The following is an 18,653-nucleotide window of genomic DNA, read 5'->3' as shown; positions in this document are numbered from 1 at the left end:
ATCTTTCTTACCTTCATAAAAATGCAAAGCATGATAAACGAAATACGTTATTAAAAGGTAAAATGTTTAATGAAAGAATAATATAAAGAAGTGTTTCGGAATTTTCTGTCTTGCCTTTATAAAAATGCAAAACATGCTGAAAGAAATGCGTTATTAGAAGGTAAAATTTTTATGAGGGAATGATATAAAGATGGCATTAGTTGAAATCAGAGGAGCACCCTTAGCTTTCAGAGAGAAACTTTAAAACCAAAAAATTGCAATACCAAAACTCATTCGCTTTATTTAAGTTATTTTGAGTAGTTTTTGTTAGTTTTAAGCTAAATGAAATCACTCTAAACTTAAAATGCTCATCATGTGAATAAAATATTTTAAATGATAATATTCCCCTACTGCAGAAATCTTAGGTTAAGTAAGTAAATTATTTCTTTTGGCATAATATTTTAATTACTGGGAAGAGGAACTGAAAATAACTACTTATTACCCCACAGAATAGCAGAGTCCGATGTAATTTACACTCTCACTACTTACATCAGTTCCGAATGTGTAGATTTTGTCGCTTCGTAAAAAAGGTATTATTTTAGCCAAAAACCAAAAATTTCGATTCTGACATCTCTGTAGTGTCAAAAAGAAACATAAGTACAAGAGTAATTTCCTTATTTAACCCAGCCAGAAAAATGTTTTCAAAGTTTGAAAAGCAGCAAATGTGTTTATAGATATTCTGCATGAAGATTTCATATAATTAAAAAAATCTTTTTTCCAGAGAAATTGAATGGAATGGCAATTTTAATTTAACATCGCATTTTGTAACACAAATCCAAGAACCGAGGATTACTTCAAGAACAGCATTTATTACACTGTTTTACATTACCATACTAAGATAGACGTATACTATACTATAACGGCCACTTATAAACGTTCCAGTGTAAATTCAGCAAAAGTATATTAAACCGATGCTCGCCTTTCCAGGTAATCCTAAGACACGGTAACTATCACTTTTCCAAGACACCTAACTGGACTGCTTGATGACCTTCATTTTACCGCTTGCTCAAGGTGGAACAAATGTTTTTACTCTATGCTTATGCAGGGTATCCAAAAGACGCTAACATAAAACCTTAAAAATTTATGGAAATTCTAAAATGGATACTAATTGGCATATTTTTTCAATGCATGAGATGCCTACACTATTATGTAAAATATATCACTTGAAATTTCAAATGCATTTTATCCTGTTAGCTTTAATAACCGCCCGTTTTAGAACAAACGAAAGATGGGTTTTTCCAGGCAGAATGACTTTTTACTTCATCACGCATTTTTACGGAAAAGCTGTTGAAGCTTTGAAAGACTTTCCTAAATGATCTTCAGGAATCTTTCAGCTGCATTATATCATTATTTTTAAACAAATATTTCTCTTGAAGTTATAATGTTTTAATTGTAATTTTTAATATCCCTTCAATAATATTGCATTTTATGCTTTTATAGGAATTAAGTAATGTTCTGTGTACACGTCAGTTAATATAATCAACTACCTTATAACTTTAGTACATAACCTAGGTCTGAAAAAATAAAATTATAAAATTCTTAAATGAACTCTAATAAATAGAAAATAAGCTTAAAACGAACTTCTAAATAAAATTATATATCTATACATATACTCTTTTCTCCCAGGAAGGTGTATTTGTCCGATGAAGTCAAAGTCCTTTGGAGACAAGACTTCACATTTTGAAAAATAAATCTGTATGTTCTGAATTCTGTTTCGGCAACCTTAGTAACCAAAATAAAATATCATTATGTAACTAAATGTGCAAACAAAACAATCCATCGTAAACAATGTACCCGTCAAAATGTCTCATTCGAAATACGTTAAGGAGAACACATTATGATAAAAAGAATTGTACCTGAAAACGGTATGAAACTTGAAGGCGATAGATAACGCGAGTAAGGAACTCGCAATTCGATCAATATTCTGGAAAGACTTGTAGAGATACTAAGATTTTCGGATCGGGGTTTCTTGAAACATTCACTGAGTGCTCACTTGAAAATTTCAGATTGTAGTTTCTATTTTAAATTCTATTTGTTTTCGGCTTGGCTTTCGCTTAAGCCTGAAGAGGCTACTTAAGTGTTCTGCTGAGTTGTAGCCAGGACTAGAATAAAGAATTTACAGCCAATTATATAAACAATAGCTGAAAGTTTATCTGAAGTACAATTTGTGGTCTAATGTAAATTAATAGATCACTCAAAAATAAGTATCTTTAGTTGCAAACAAATACAATAATAAGCTTAACAATTGCTTACACCTTACAGATTTAGCTTCATAATTCAATAGAAATCTGGAAATATCTTAACAGTCTCATTTCAATTGTCACTAATTAGATAAATTTCTTAATTCATGATTAATGGAAAGCCCACGAGCAGTTTCCAAAAATGACGAGCGGGAACTTATCTCACTAAGCTTCAGCATATGTTGCAGTCATGAAATTGAAGTATTTAAACTTATTTTAGCATAACTAAGGCATGTATATAACTCTTGAAATCGATGAACTATTGTAACGGAAACCAGGAGAATAGTAAGATGTAAAAACTCAAAATGAAGCTGTTAAAGGAAGTTATAATTGTCTTGATATAATATGCTCACCATATTTCGTAACAGCGTTTGAGAGGAAATATTTAGCCCTTTGCATCTTCCTAAACTGAGCAGCAAACTGGGTGAAGAAAACTCATAGTTAAACAATTCAAGTTCGCGACAAATTATCATTTACAACGTTCAGCTATGGCGCCACGTAGAAAAGTAAGAGCTGTTTAGGTGTGAAATCTCTTGAAAAATTCACTGAGTCCTTGCAGGGAATCGAACCTGGGTCTTCACATTATCGGGCTGTTGTGCTGATCAGACATACCACGAGAGTGTATGTGAGGAACACCTTTAATTCGTTACAGATTACGTACTTTTATTTTCAACAGTAATCCTTACCTTTGGCATTGAGGGCCGTCCAAGTTCAAGAAAAAATAAGAACATTTCGAGACATACAGTTCCTGATTCTTCGTATATCTTAAATTGTGCTTTAAACCGAGCATTTGCAATCATATTATGCATTATATTTGAAATACATGTTCCTTTATCAAGCCAGAATAGAGTCAATATTCTTTTTAGGAACATAAGTCTCATTTGCGGGCTAGAAGAAGATTGTGATATTGTGGGATTATTTTTTTGGTTTCATTTTGTGGAATTTATAAGTATCAAAAGTAATGCGCAGTTGTAACGGTCCTTAGGTTCCTTGCACAGTTAAGCAAACGAAAAATGTCTGGAGCAGTAATAATCTTATTTGTTTATAATATGTCTCATTGTTGGTTCCCATGATATCTCTTGACTTTTATTACATGAAGATTTTATTTTTATATAATCCGAATACCTTAGTACCGCACCAGTGGCAGAATGCTTAAGACAGATGAATGTCAGAAATTCAACTAGGGTTCGATCCCAGACGCATGGGACGACGGTACCGTTGGGTTTCGTAGTTTTCCCCTCGAATAGAGTTTGTAGAGACATTAGGTATTTTTTGAAAGCAGGAGTCATGAAAAATTAGCAAACCTTCGCCGGGACTCGAAACACGGGCCTCTCGAATACGCGCCGAGCATGCTGACCACTACACTACGAAGGCATGCTAAGAAGGCGGGAGAAATACCTTATAAGTTAACACGTGCCAGTTTTGCTTAGAAAATTCTCCACAAAGTTATCCCTTCCCGTAGGCTAAAAGTCTTTGAGTGCTTTACACTGTTTTAATAACCTAACATAACCTATCAAGTGCCTAATGTTTTCTTATTAAAAGTCTCTTATGCTTCTTTATTTCACGAATTATTTGTAATCTCCGTGTTTTCCCTAAAATATTGTTGCTAGATCGCTAACTGTTTGCGTAAAAATTAAAGCCACTAAGCTAAACGAGAACAGTTTTCATTGCAACAGTTGAAATTAGTACTGAATATTCCAAAATGCTCTTTTATAGAAAGAATTCTCACGTCTATTTGGCCATAAATCTGCACATTCATGCATGCTCACTGACTAGGGATCTTACATGTAGTCAACTAGAAAGCTGTTTTTCATGACAATAACATCTCTTCCGATCCCTTTTTCTTTTCTGAAATCTCTTCTCTTACCATCAGAAAGGCAGATTTTCGAAGAGCGTATCACCGTCCTCCCTAGCGATTTGCTCCCCTCTTGAAACCTCGTCGCGTCGCCTGCGAAACCTTAGGTATATAAAAAGATGAATGGGCTACAGTTTGTGAGGGAAGGAAAAGAAAAGCGGTAGTGTAAAATCCGGAGATTACGCATGATGGAAATTTTATGGGCATTCTCCCCTTTTCTGCAGTGCATGATGCAATGGATTGGAAGAGAGACGGATATTGCTTCTTCCCCTTAATCGATCTTTCTGTTCGACGGTAACGTCCGAAAAAAAGACAAAAAAGCTCGAGCTTTTGTATGGCAATTAATGGTTAGGATAAAGCGAAGGAGGTTAAGCGTTTTCCTGAGAATTTTTTTGAAGGCTGTTAATGTGGATAAAAGTTGAAAGCATTTTTTAATCGTGTGGTTCAGATTAATGCCTAAAATTGCATTTCACGACGGATTATTCAATTGAAGAATGCAGGTAGAGTGAAATTTAGTCAAATGAGGTGAATTAGATTGCAAAAAATAATAGTTTCTTGGACAGGATTAAAGATATCTTTCTAAATAATTTTACCATTTTACTTATGTTGGTTAATTGTTTTAACATAAAAATGTTTTTACGATCGCTTGCGTCGTGTGGCAAGTTCCGTTTTAGGAAAATAAAAAACATAGATTCTTCTATATATACACTTATATAAACACAAAGCGAATTAGCTATTAAAAGATGTTTCCTGTTCAGAGACAGATGTTTCTTGTATTAATTATTTTTAGTTTCTTTTTCTTTTATTTGTTGACATATTTTACATAATATCAGGAAACGGATGACATTTACTTTTTTAGCTGTGAAGATATATTTAAATACCACAGAAATAATATGCTTCTGTGCAAGAAGTAAAATAAAACCTGGGGCTCACAATTCCATTAAGACTTTTAGGTTACTTTCAGGTTTGTAGAGTTGCTACTATAACTGGAAACTTGAGTCAGAATCCTGAAGACCCTACTAGACAGATAGTGAGTTATTGCTACGTTAAACAGGAAAAAAAGGAGAAAAACGGAATTAAAAAAAGAGGAAAACTGAAGAAGGTTTAAGTAACCTTTTTATTTTAGTCTTAATTTGAACATAAAGGTAAAACGTGTGCTACAGAAGAAATTTCTACTACTTGTGGATATGATATTTAACTTAAAAAAATAAAAGACAATTTCAAACATTGATAACGTAGTTTAAGACTACACATTAAGTAGATTCAAAATAAGCTGACTTCTATATTTTAATAACGCGTATTGAAAACATTGGCTAGGGTGAGTACTAAAGCCGGATTGTCACTTTTAAGCAAAGATGGCAAAAAATATTGTCAGTAAGACGTGACTACTAGAAGCTCTCTGAGTTAAAGAAATAAAACCCTCAGCTGAAACATAAACAGAATTAATTTGCTTTCTGGTGTTGAATAAGGAAAGGACACGACTTAAATGGTTATAACTAGGTAATCAACATAAGACATGTTCAAAGTGATATATAACTTTCACCCTATTATCATGATAGTGATTCAGTTGTTATTTCAATAATAAATTAACAGCATGGGTTAAAGATAGCAATTTGTTTAGGAAATGAGATGGGCTGTTAGATTAGTTTAGGCTTGGTAATTTGAATATGGTAAAGCACAAAATGGTTGTCTGCCTAAGAGGAAGGATGCCTTCATGGAGAACTTTCTAAGAGAAACTTGCTTGTAATCCCGATATACAGGAAGAAAACTACAAAAACTAGCTGTACAGTCACTTTTTTGCTTGGATTCGAACTCAGGTTGGACTACCAGTATTTAGCAATCTTAGGCCACTGGTGGAACATAGCCACTTATTAATTAAAAAAAACAAAGTATGTCTTTAAGTGAAAATTTTAAAAGAATATAAAATAAATGCATAAATGCAGGTTTTTTAAGATAACTCAGTTATTTCGACGGACACAACGAAGAGTCTATTTCCTTTTTTATTGTTATTTTGTTTCCATTTTACTTAAGTAACGTCCCAAATCATTTAATTGTTGAGTGAAAATATTTTTACATTTGAAATTCAATAGAAAACAAGTAATAGTTAATTGCATAATAATTTGTTAAAATCAAGTTGTGTTTTCTCTTTTTCTTTGTAAATTTTTGTGGTAGATTTTAATTACTAAAGATTTTAGGAAGAACATCGAAATTTTACACTCAGCTTAATATTCAAAGCTAATGTTATGCAGAGCGTCTTGAATAGATCTCACACTAAATGTATCTTAAAGAAAAGATTGTCTTAGCCCCACGGCTCTAATTTAAGAGGGAGGCTGATAGGACACTACATTATTAACCACAGTATGCCTTTAATATAAGTGCGCGAAATTAAAATTTTTGTACGAGCTCCAAGGAAAAAAATGACACAGATGATAATGTGTTCCATAAGTGACTTGATAAAAGAAAGAAAAATCTATCCTCATGCAATTGAAATTACGAAGATATCATTAAACAAAATTTTGAGGATATTTATGTGCCAGAGTCACGAAAATGCATTTTTGAATGCAAATTTCTGAAAGATATTCTTTACCCTGACAAACATAAGTATACAGGCACACGTTTAAAACTGCCATTTATACAAATGTAAAAATTCGGAAACAATAATCTTACTTAATTTAAATTTTACACAGCAAGTTAAACTTACGTTTCCATCCTTTTGTTTTCAAAAGGAAATAACATTTAAGTCAACGAATTTTGACAGTGTTTCTAAGCTCAGATTTGAATATTAAAGAACGAGTTTTTCAAAGAAGTTTAGAAAGCAAGGATAAGTTTATTCGTTGGAAATTTCTTCGTACAGGCGTGAGCAAAATTAGAATTTTGTAAATTTTTCGAAAAAAAAGATGTTATATAACAAAATTGTTGTGGACAGAAAAGGTATTTAACCTGATTCATTGCTTAAGTTTATAATGTATTTCTCCCGCCTTTATAGCATGCTTTCGTGGTGTAGTGGTCAGCACTCTCGGCGCCTATTCAAGAGGTCCGTGGTTCGAGTCCGGCAGAGGGCACTGCTCATTTTTCATCTCTCCTGCTTTTAAAAAAATACCTAATGTCTCTACAAGTCTATCTTAAAATATGATCCATTCATTCATAAGCTGAACCAAAGATGCAGTTCAAGAGCCGAGAAACCATTTATAAGGAATTTATTTATGTTTGCTGAAACTTTAAAAACCATTTTAAAGTAAAGGATGAAGTACGAATGTCTCTGCGTTTCGGAGATTAAATAAAAGAACGACTATGCCGGGTTTAACAGTTGGAAAACAGAGTATGTACAAAACACTAACAAATTGCCACTTCATTTCAAATAGTTTATAAATACCAAATAGCTTAAAAATACTTCTTGTTTCAGAAATCAGCACACTATCTGTTAAGCTAGAGGAAAGGGTTCCTTTCGGAATTTGCTGCATATTAATTATACATCGCGTTCCGCTAGAATTCATGTATATCAACTATATCAGAAGAGTTTTATCAAAATAAGACAAAATTATCATAATATTCAAATATTGATTACAAAGGCATTTTGAAATAAAGCAGCTTTTGAAATTTATTTTTAACCGGCTTACGCCAATGTGCGGAGTCCATCGGATCCAGCAGATAGTGAGGCATATAAATATTTGCACTGAAATTGCATACCCAGATAACAATTCAAATCAGCTCATGAGTTCTCTTCGAACAAAGCATGCTAATTTGCTTCCCTAGTAGTATAGAAGAGTCTATATAATGTTATCGGAAACTCGTGTCGTATTTCAAATGAAAACATTATATGAGTGAGCCATATATATCATAAATTATACAGAAAGTTAGTTTGATAGTATTAACCTTCTGATGTTGTCTGTAACACTGACAATAACAAATGGGATTGAAGATAAATATACACAGTTGATTTCTAGATATTCAGAGACTTATAAATTACAAGCATTATTTTCTATAACAGCAGAAGCCATAAATCAACTGTATGGTTTAAATTCCACGTCATATTTCAGTAGAATAATTCTAGTAGTACCTAAGCTAAGGTATTTTCTCCCTCTTTCCAGCATCCCTTCGTGGTGTAACGGTAGCACACTCGGTCCGGATTCGAGTCACGGCGAAGGCATTGCTCATTTTTCTGTCCCCTGCTTCAAAAAATAACCTAATTGCTATACAAAGTGATTAAATTAGGCTTAATAGTTGTCAGATTTGGACAGATTTATAGTTTTCATTTTGTTTTGGCTGCTTCATACATTTATGTAAAATTTTTAAAGACAGGAAAAATTTGAATTTGAGGATTAAATTATAAGGACTATAAATATTTTACTTTAATAATATTTTATCGTTCTGTTGAAAAGTTTTACTGATAGTATTTTATATTTTTTTCTAAAATGTACTTGAATAACATTTAGTTAATTCCATGTAGTCCTTCTGAGTAATTTTACAACATAGTCTAAATCCTTTATGAAGCTAATATCAGACCTGTACAGCAAGGGAAAATATTTTGTTTATTTGCTTTTCCCTCCCAGTTTGCACGTAAGATATTCGTTTATGCATGCAATATCATTTTATGAGTAAGATGCTTGTACTTCTAAAATACTTCTAAAATTAAGAAAAATATGCTACTGCCGTGTTCATTAAAATAAATTTAATACCACTATAAATATTATTTTGTTGCAATATAAGATTTGCTTTTGATATCACTGCTAGGAAAGTAGTTTTATAGCTTTCTAACAGCTGTTTTAATGGATGATTTCCGCCGAAAGCATATTATATAAAGCTAGATGTCAAGAAAGGAGCTCTCACCTAGTAATTAAATCAAACAAAATTTTCACAAAGAATAACCAAACTAAAATGTTGTTACTGTAATTTGTGGATTATAAAAATTAACTGAAATTCTTTCTGACAAGTCAAACATACAGCTTAAATATTCAAAAGTCCTACAAACCAAATTTATTAGACATGATCACCTAGAAGTGCAGACCACCCGACTTGACTGCAAATATTGTTTACAACTTTGACAGCAGTGTTCTTTCAAAATCTCTAGTTAAAGAATAATAAATTTTAAACGGTAGCAAAGAGTAGAATAGAAGTGTTTACTGCAATATTTCACTTTATCAGTTTTAGTCTGATGTCAGTTGCTGCTAATGCTTTGTGTTTACAATACATTTGTTCCTAACTTTTGCACGTTAGATGATATACATCTTCTTTGGGATGAGTTCTTGTGCATACAAAATCATATGGGATAGCAAACAGCATTACTTCAAAGTAGTTGTAAGAAACGTTATAGTTTAAATTAAATGCCATTTTATTATAGTTTTGCATTTGAAATTGAATGCAAAGCGAGAGATATGTTATATATTGAAAGAATGACAAAAATGGACACTAGAGAACCGGAAAGCAGTCTTGAATTGTTCGCTTTCAATTCAAAATTAACTAACATATATCCTCCAAAAAAGTCTTCCTTTCCACAATTAATTGCTGTTTTAAATTTACAAGATGATTTTCTTAGAAATATTTTTTATATTCATACTTCTCGGCAATCGAAACACTTTGATTCTGTAATTAGGACATAACAGTGCATAGAGGGCAGCATGAATATACCTCAGATGCACCTCATCTATTTAGTAGCTATTTTAAAGCAGAATAACATAATGATCCATAAAGTTGAACTTCCATTCAGTCTTTCTTGTATGAGACGTGATAACAGTACCTTCAACGAGGGGATGATACTAAGCACCATCATCAACGCAAGAAAAGGGATGATTTGTTTTAATGGGAGCAAAACGTGTGGAGATAACAATATATTTATAACCTGTACGGAATTTATTAGAAAAATGGAATTTTTAAATGTCATAGATCTTACAGAAAACTTTGAAGATGGCTTCAAAATCCACTTTTTGAAGCTTTCTTCTTTTTCTTTGGTTATTTTATATATATAGAATAGTAGTTTGTAGTGGTAATTAATTATTAGAACTTCGCATAGAAATGTATTTTAAATCCTCAGAATATGTAGAAAATAAAATTAGCTGCTAAATTATTGAATTAAAAGTAATAAATGTAAATTAGATAAGTTGTAAGGATTATGTTAATTTTTCTAACAGTTAAATTTTGAGTTAAAGTTATTTTCCTATCTCTTCTTAATTTCAAGCATTCACATTTCGGCCAGAACGTATTTTTAGAATCGCGTTTGAATGCAAATAAGGAGAAGTATTTAACTGTGAAGTTCTACTGACTTCGTTAGAAAGCCAGTGATTCTGACTAGCATACGTTCGCCTTTTCAGGCTACTGTCTCTCTTAAGCTATTACTACGATAGGCCGTACTTTAGGCCCTTGATAGGTTCGCCGTTATTTAGCATTAAGGGGCCACCTCTGTTAGAATTTTGATAGCTTCGGCTATATCGTTTTAGTTAAGTTTTAGTTCTTAGCTTCCTAAGTTCAAGCCCGAGTGGAGGCTCTATAGTAACTCCAAGAAAGGAGTCATCTGTTAAACCTTATTGGAATAATTTTTCATTTCACCCTTCTTACGTTTGTTCTCCGTCTCACGAAATCAAGCGATTATTCGCTTATCAGTTCTTAAGGTTCCTCAACTTAGTACTTAGGCGCATCAACAGCTGTTGTGAAACGATACCCGCAGCAAAAGCGTAGCACACCCACAGTTACTAAAACCAGCTTAATCTTGCTATAATTACTCAATCAGCTGCGTATCTAGTTAAGTGTTCCTATATTTAATTTCTCATTTATATATCTTTCGATGAGGGAACAAAAAATTAAGACAGAATAGGAGAGAAAAATGAGGCTCTAACTTTTAGCAAAATAAAATAATTTATATTTATTCCTTTCTTTTAAATGAAACATGAGCATATGTATTAAATTTGCTCAAATAAGTTTAGAATATTTTGTCTCGAGTATAATTTGAACAAGCTTTTGATTCTGTATACATAAGACTGATAATTCTTCAAAGCTCAACTACAGATGTAACAGAAATAGAAAATTAACATCTGTAGCTAAAAACTCAGAATGTAACACATCACAGATATACATACAAAATTTTGTTTGAGGAAAAATTATTTCCCTTTTAGTATTATAAACCAACTGAACTAAAGTCTACTTTCAATTAGTTTGTTCAAATAGGTAATTTAATCTATTAATTCGTTTTAGGGAACAGACAATCTTATATTTGTAAGAAATTTAATAGTGTTTCATATAAATGATACTGTAATAATATATAATATTTCTAATTTTAGCATTTGCAAAGTTGTGATAAAATTAAATAGGGACGCTCGCTTGTAAATAAATTGCAGGGGAAGAGGTTTATGTGCTGCCTATTATCTCGGTAATGCCACCTTTGTATCCAATCAGGCCTTGGCGGTGACTATAAAGTGAGTCATAATAATGCCCATTAATCTAACAACTCTGTGAAGCAGATAGTGGACTACAGAAATGCACACTGGTCTTCGTTTTAATAAATGCTCTTATGAGTTGTAGGTGAAATTTCTACATGTAATAGAAACTATTTGGACGTAAAGCAAAATGATATACATTTGAACTAAAGTAATTTATTCTTACAAATTTGAGTTTATATTCAGTTTGTAATCTCTTTGAGAGCTTTCTAATGTTCTTTAAAGTGGAAAGCTTTAATTCAACATAAATGTATCTCTTTCAGGCATCGATATGTTTTAAGAGTAATTTTCTTTTACAGATTTTAAGCTACCAACACGAAATATATATATAAAAAAACTTACAAAAGGTGAAGAAACAAGTGAATATTTCTGTTGAAAAAGAATCTGGATAAATTCTCTCAGCAGTTCAAATTCTAAACAGTAGTATCATATTCAATACTACATAGATTAAGTCCATTAAAATCTTCGATTAGAAATTTTTATAGAATCTGGAATATTTTAATAGAGTAGGGTTGTCAAAATTTTCAAGGTTTCAGTTTTAATAAATTAATGGTTTTGCATTTTAATATTTTTTATATCCAGAGAAGCAAGATGAGGTATTTTTAGAGACATCTGGTATTTTTTAGAAAGCAGGCAAGATGAAAAAAGAGCAACGCCTTCGCCGGGAATCGAACGACCGATCTCCGGAATACGCGCCCAGTGTGCAGACCACCACACTACGAAGGCATGCTAAAAAGGCGGTAGAAATAGCTTATAATTTTATTAAATAAAAGTAAATGAATAAAAACATTTCTTACAGCATTAGAACAACAGTAGTGATGCCGTGAATATTCGCGTCATTAGCGTTTTAACGGCGTTCATGTTTAACAAATATACGAACCTAATTTCCTCAGAGTGTCCACAACAAAGGTATTCTTTCCTGGAAAAACAGCTTACAAACGCTTTGCTATAATTAATTACACTACACTATATTTATTTTGTAAAAGGTGCATGTAAGAACTTGTTTAATCTGTGTATTATAACAAGCGGCAGTTTGATTTAGAAACTCTAGAAAGCTATGAAAAAATTTTAATAACTTATTGAATTGATGTTTTTTTTGTTTCTGTTAATGTATTACTTCTCATGTTGTTTCGACAACCAAACCATTGACTGTTATATTTAGAAAGAGATGCGTTTTCAACATGCGTTTTCAAAAGTAACAAATGTAACAAACAAAAGTAAGTGTAACAAAAGTATATACTTGTAATTTTTTTAAAAAGTTCTGCTTTTTGGTGGGAAACAACAAAACTTCTTCCTGAATTGTTAAACCAGATACTGTTCCGTTACTAAAAAAAAGAGACTCAAACATAAATGTAAATTTATGTTCAAAAACTGCGGGTTACTCGGAGGCATTTACACTTACCCTTATTTTATATCTTATTGAAGAAAAAACTTTGATATAAATGCATTTTGAAAGAAACATAGCTAATGCAAGATGTTAAGAGATTTTAACTTATTCCTTTAAACAGACAAATTTCTACTTGCTGAAAAAGTTCAATAAGGAGAAGAAACTGATCTTGTAACGCTAAAATGACTGTTTCGAATAAGGTGCAAAGCCTGGAAATTTTCCATTTACGGTAGTTTTTATTATGAAGAGATGCCCTGTAATAGAGGAAACCTATACTATGTGCAAGTATTGGTTTACTATTCTAAGCTTTTTAATGAGTTTAAAAAGTAAAGTTCGTTTCTGTTCCAAATATCTAACAAAACATCAGAATTAAGCTTTATAATCACATCTAAGAATGAGTTTTCTTCTCAGGCTTTTTAGAGATTATGAACTGAAGTAAGAAAAGCATGCATTTCTTTAAAGTCAAAAGAAAAAGATATGACAGTTTTTCATACATAATTCAAAAGCTTTCCCCGGTTGGGAAAAAGATGAAGCATTTGTAAAATATTCTTATTTCTTAAGTTTTACATAAATCTACAACTGCAAAAAAAGTACTCAAAAATAAAAGATGATGAAGTTACGAGTCGTTAATAGAAGTTTATTTTTCTTTTTAAAGCTGTAGTAACGTTTATCATGTACACTGATACTTAAAACAATTGAAAAAAAAACTCGAAATAATGTAAGAAAGCTATGTATTTTGGCGAAGTAATTGTTAAATGATGAAGTTACATGAGGCAGATCTTGGAAGTTTTTTGAAGAAAAATTTGGCGCAAACTCAAATGTGGAATTATCAACGCTAAGAACACTTTAGCGTATTCGGAAAGATTTTAAATAAGAATTAATGTTTATGATCCTAAAAATATAGAACTGAAGCTCTTTAAGGAAGTAATGAACCCTTTATAACGTAAAGTCAAATGATTACAGTAAACAAAGTTTCGAACAAATTTTTGCTGTTTATTCTAATGTATCATTCTTTAGGTATCCCCAGAAAAGAAGTCAAACTGCGAGACGTCCGAAGAACAGGATGGCCATGAAATTATTTCACCTCTACCAATCCAACGATCTGGGAATATTTTATCAAGGAATACATACATGCGTAGCCCAATGACAAGGGGCCCCATCCTGTTGAAAAAACGTTTGGCTGCATTTCTTCTAATTGTGGTACCAAAAACAATCTGAGCATATCGAAGAAATTATCCAAATTAATTGATGACACCGAGAAAATAAGGGATCAATCACTTTGTTATGAGCTTGTACTCATCAAACGTTAACTTGAGAGCTACCTCGCTCAACTTCCCTTACAAAATGCGGCTTTTCTGACATCCACATCCTGCAGTTGTGCTGATTAATCTGTCCTCAAAATGGAATGTTGCTTCATCACTGAGTATGATTTTCTAAAGAAAGAAACTGATCATGATTACTAATACGGTGAAGACTGTCTATAGAAAATTCTTTACAAACAAATCGATCATTAGGTTTGATTTGTTGACAAACCTGCAATTTATAATCAGTCAGTTTTAACTGTTCATCCTAACTTTATGAACAGTCGGCCTGGGAATTTCTGCTCGCAGTCTGGCACGGGGAATGAATTTACTGGGACTGTATGAAAACACATCTCGAACGGCTGAAACATTTTCATCACTGACGCTTGGCCTACCTGCATTTCCTTTATGCAAAACATGTAAGGTTACTCGAAACTGTTCTAATCATCTTTTAATTGGTTTCGTTGGTGAAGTGTTATTTAATTCCTACCGCAACGTGAAATGTTTTTGGAGATTTCGTTTCCCATAGTCAGAGAACGCATTGCGTTTTCCATGCATGACTTGTTTGTCTTTAAACAAACAAGTACCCTTGTGCTATTCCCCAAAATTAGAACAAACGAAATTCCTTAAGGTTTTATAGTAATTCCTATTACTTTGTGAACTTACGTTTTAATTTAATTTTGTTATCTGATGATTAAATTATGGACACCCTGTATAATAATATCGGATTTAAATGCAATGAAAATAAGTCCAGCAATCAAACCTCACTTTTCTGTAAACCTCAGGAACGTTTGCTATGTGATTGCTTTGCTTCTCTGTCTATGTTTTCCACGATAACCTGACTACAGCTGACCAAGATTGTTTTCTCAGGTAAGAAATTATGCATTCAGAAGACTAATTACTGTTATGATAGTAGGCTTCACTAGCACAGATACTCGTACAAATACAGAACACATTACAATACAGAACACATTACTTATCGACTCTAATAAACCAAACGCTTGTTTAAAATGAATCTGAAAGAAATGAATATGCATTTATAAAGCGGAATGAAATATGCAAGATGATAAATGTTAAAAGTCAAATATCCTCCTAATTTATTAAAATTCAAGGAAGAAGACGTTGCTCAATAAACACATCACTTTTTTTATTAGAACCACAGAACACATTACTTGCTATTTAATTGTGAATGACCTTAAATGTTAAGTAAAAAGAAGTTTCTTGGTTTATATCTCTTTAAACAAACGACGTAAGTAAAAAGAGAAATAAAAAATTAGCTCCTTATCTAATATACCTAATATTACTAAAAGATTATAGAAATACTTTGGCTTAATTAAGAAACTTTTCTTTTGGAAGCAAAAATAACCTTTTCAAAAGAGAACTACTTTTTGGATAAATATTCTTTCACGGACGAAATCTTCTGATTCGATTATCCAAGATTTTGAAGTCCCATTTCAAAGACAAGCATATCAAGTACCATTACAGCAGAATTACATAAAAGTTTAATTCTTATTAATTTAGGCAAAAAAAGTAGAGATAGTTCTTTCCAATCAATTTTCCTCTCCCATAGCTCTATGAACAAAAAAATAATAAATAAATAAAAGAGAAAGGTAAAAATGAGTATTGAAATGAGAGCAGAAAAGAAAGAAACAGAATGAGCAAGAAATGCAGCGGAGGAGCAGAGTATTCTCTTCTCTACCCAGCATTATGACGAGGGTGATACTGACTCTTATCGAAGAGGGAAGAGTAGAGAAAAATTGGAAAAAGAAATCTTCAGTCATGCCGACCAAAATGCCATCCTTCAGAGGAAGAACTCGAATCATAAATCTTACATTCCTTCTAAATTCAAGGTTTTAGAATGAATAAGAAAATATAGAGAAAAAACTTAAAAAATAGAAAAAGAACAAATATAAAACTTAAGGGTACGTCCCCAAGTCCCAAATCTAATTTCTGAATTTTCTTTCTTTCGTCTCCTTTTTCCTTACACGCCTTTTCTTTGCCTCAGAAAGTTATCGGCTGAATCCGAGAAAAATAAAAAGTCACACCAAATATCGGTGAATTCATCATTATACTTACCTCTCCATATCTATTATACCTTGAAGTTTTGGTGTCTCGTGCAGTCCTCTTCCCCTTTCCCTGCCTTTTTTCTCCTCTTTCTCAATTTAGAGGCGTTAATCTTTTATGAGCTTACCATTCTTTGTGCTGAGACGGAATGCGAAATCTGCATTTGTGGTGGTTTCTTGTAAAAGGTACATACTGTATATTCTTCCCTTAACGTCTATACGGGATTATATTTTTTTCTAAACCAGTGAAATATAAAGAGAAAATATTCACTGGTTGAACCGTTTTATGAATTTACGAGCTAAAGGTTTTTGAAACTATGTAGAATTGTAAAAAAACAAAAATAGTTAACCCCTTAATCCTGCATTCTTTTTTCTAAGGGTTATACACTTTTCTTTCATCAAATACACTTTTTGTTGCATAGCTTCTTGAGGTAAACAAGTGCTAGCAAAATCAGGAAAAAATGTTGCTGAAAATTGCTAGTGATCAATTCTAAAAAAAGTATTTAGTTGATAATTAAATATAGATACAAATTTCCTTAAATTAACGTATGAAATCAGTTATCTCAAATAAAGTTTCAAATGATACTTGTAGTTACAGTTAGAAATTTGTATCATTGTCTCCACTGTCATTTAAATTAATTTGCGATTCTTACTTATTTTTATGCATTTGTTTTATCTTGAAGAATCAGTGCTTAATGTAATGCTCGTTTCCATGCATAGAAAAAAACTAAACCTTTATGAAATTTGAGCTGAGACGATAGAACACTAGAATAATTCTAACAAAATATAACTTTTTAAATACTCAGCTAGGGAAGTGAAAATGAAGAAAAAGAAACATATGCGTATGTGATAACAATCAAGAGTTACATTTTGTGACAATTTTATCAAGTATACAAATTACATAGTTGCAAATAAAGTTTCACCTTGAAATTCTACGTATATGGCCCTGCTTGTTAAATATCATTGTCAAAAACTGCAAGATTAAACCTAGTTAGCTATTTAATCACACTGTTTAACATTCCCTTGCTCTGACGATATTTTGTCTTTGTTCTTAATAGAGATCTAAACTTCAACAACACTGACAAAAGGTAATGTTTAGCTTAAATATTAATAAAAACATACGTCCGCAATATAATAATATTTAAAAACAAATGCTAACCACAGCTACTTGCAGGATATCGAAAATTCACAAACTGCACACGTATGGCGCAGAAGTAAACTTTCAACGAATAACTAGTTGGGCGTCAGCAAAAGTCACTTAACACTCACTAACAAATGCAAAAGTCACTTAACACTCGGTTTGGTTACAGGTGAACTCAAGGTTACTTCAAATCACGGTTTGCTCGATCAGAAAGCTTTGGGCGTGTGATGTCACTTAGCGTGTGATGTCTTTGGGCGTGTGTTAATAATAATTTACTCCAAAGCAATTGCATCCTAGGGAAAACTAAATGCAACCGTGTTTTCTTTTCTCTTACTTCTACAAGTCAAGTGACGTCGTTAAAGTCGAGCACTGGGAAGAGCAAAACATTGTTTGTCTACAGAACTTGAATGAGCTTATCGGGGTAAATAGCTTTCTTGGCCTCTTGCTAGAACTCTCTTTCTCAATTCTGAATTTGCTCCCGCTCCCCGTTTAAACTAAATCTAATTTACATTCTGGCAATGGCTGACAGAAGAAATCGAAGGTATAAAAACGAATTATCATAAAAATAATTGCCTGACTGAAGTAAATCTTGCAAAATCTGCGGTATACCCATCTATTACGAAACAATATGTTTCGGAACCTACAAGGAAAGCAAGCATTGGATCTTTTGACATTCATGTAAAGTGGAACACCATGTCACGCTGTTGTTTTATTACTCTTCTTTTAGTTAAAACATAGGAATAAACCATCAGTTTCAGCCTGAATAGTAACTCAGCTTTCAGAATTTAAAATCCTATGGCGTTTTCAATTATTGTTATTATAGAGCTGTAAGGATCTTAAGTTTTACTAACGTTTATTTTATTTTAAATCTTTACTATCACTTCTTATTTTCTACTTCCGGCCAGAATTATAAGCGTTAAGGTTTTTATGCAAAGTTTGTCTGGCGAACGCCAAGTATTTAAGTTGTGGCTTTTTGCCAAGCGAGAGAGAGGAAGCAGTGAGTCAAAGCAGGCCGCTTACCTTAGAAGTTACGCAGTTGCTGTTTGCCTTCCAGGCCAGAGGTTTTAATCCTCTTGATAAATTTAAACGTATTGTAGTGTTCACAGTCTCAGTACTACATACGCTTCCTGTTAATATAAGGCCAATCTTCCACGTTTATTATTCTAAAGTTAAATTAGAGTTTAGTTTTATTTTTATACTTTT

This window comes from Stegodyphus dumicola, chromosome X2, assembly GCF_044657685.1.
Source record: "Stegodyphus dumicola isolate Sdum_Otavi_A_Nest chromosome X2, ASM4465768v1".
Classification (NCBI taxonomy): domain Eukaryota; kingdom Metazoa; phylum Arthropoda; class Arachnida; order Araneae; family Eresidae; genus Stegodyphus; species Stegodyphus dumicola.
The sequence above is the reverse complement of the archived record's forward strand: the minus strand, read 5'-3'. Positions refer to the sequence as shown.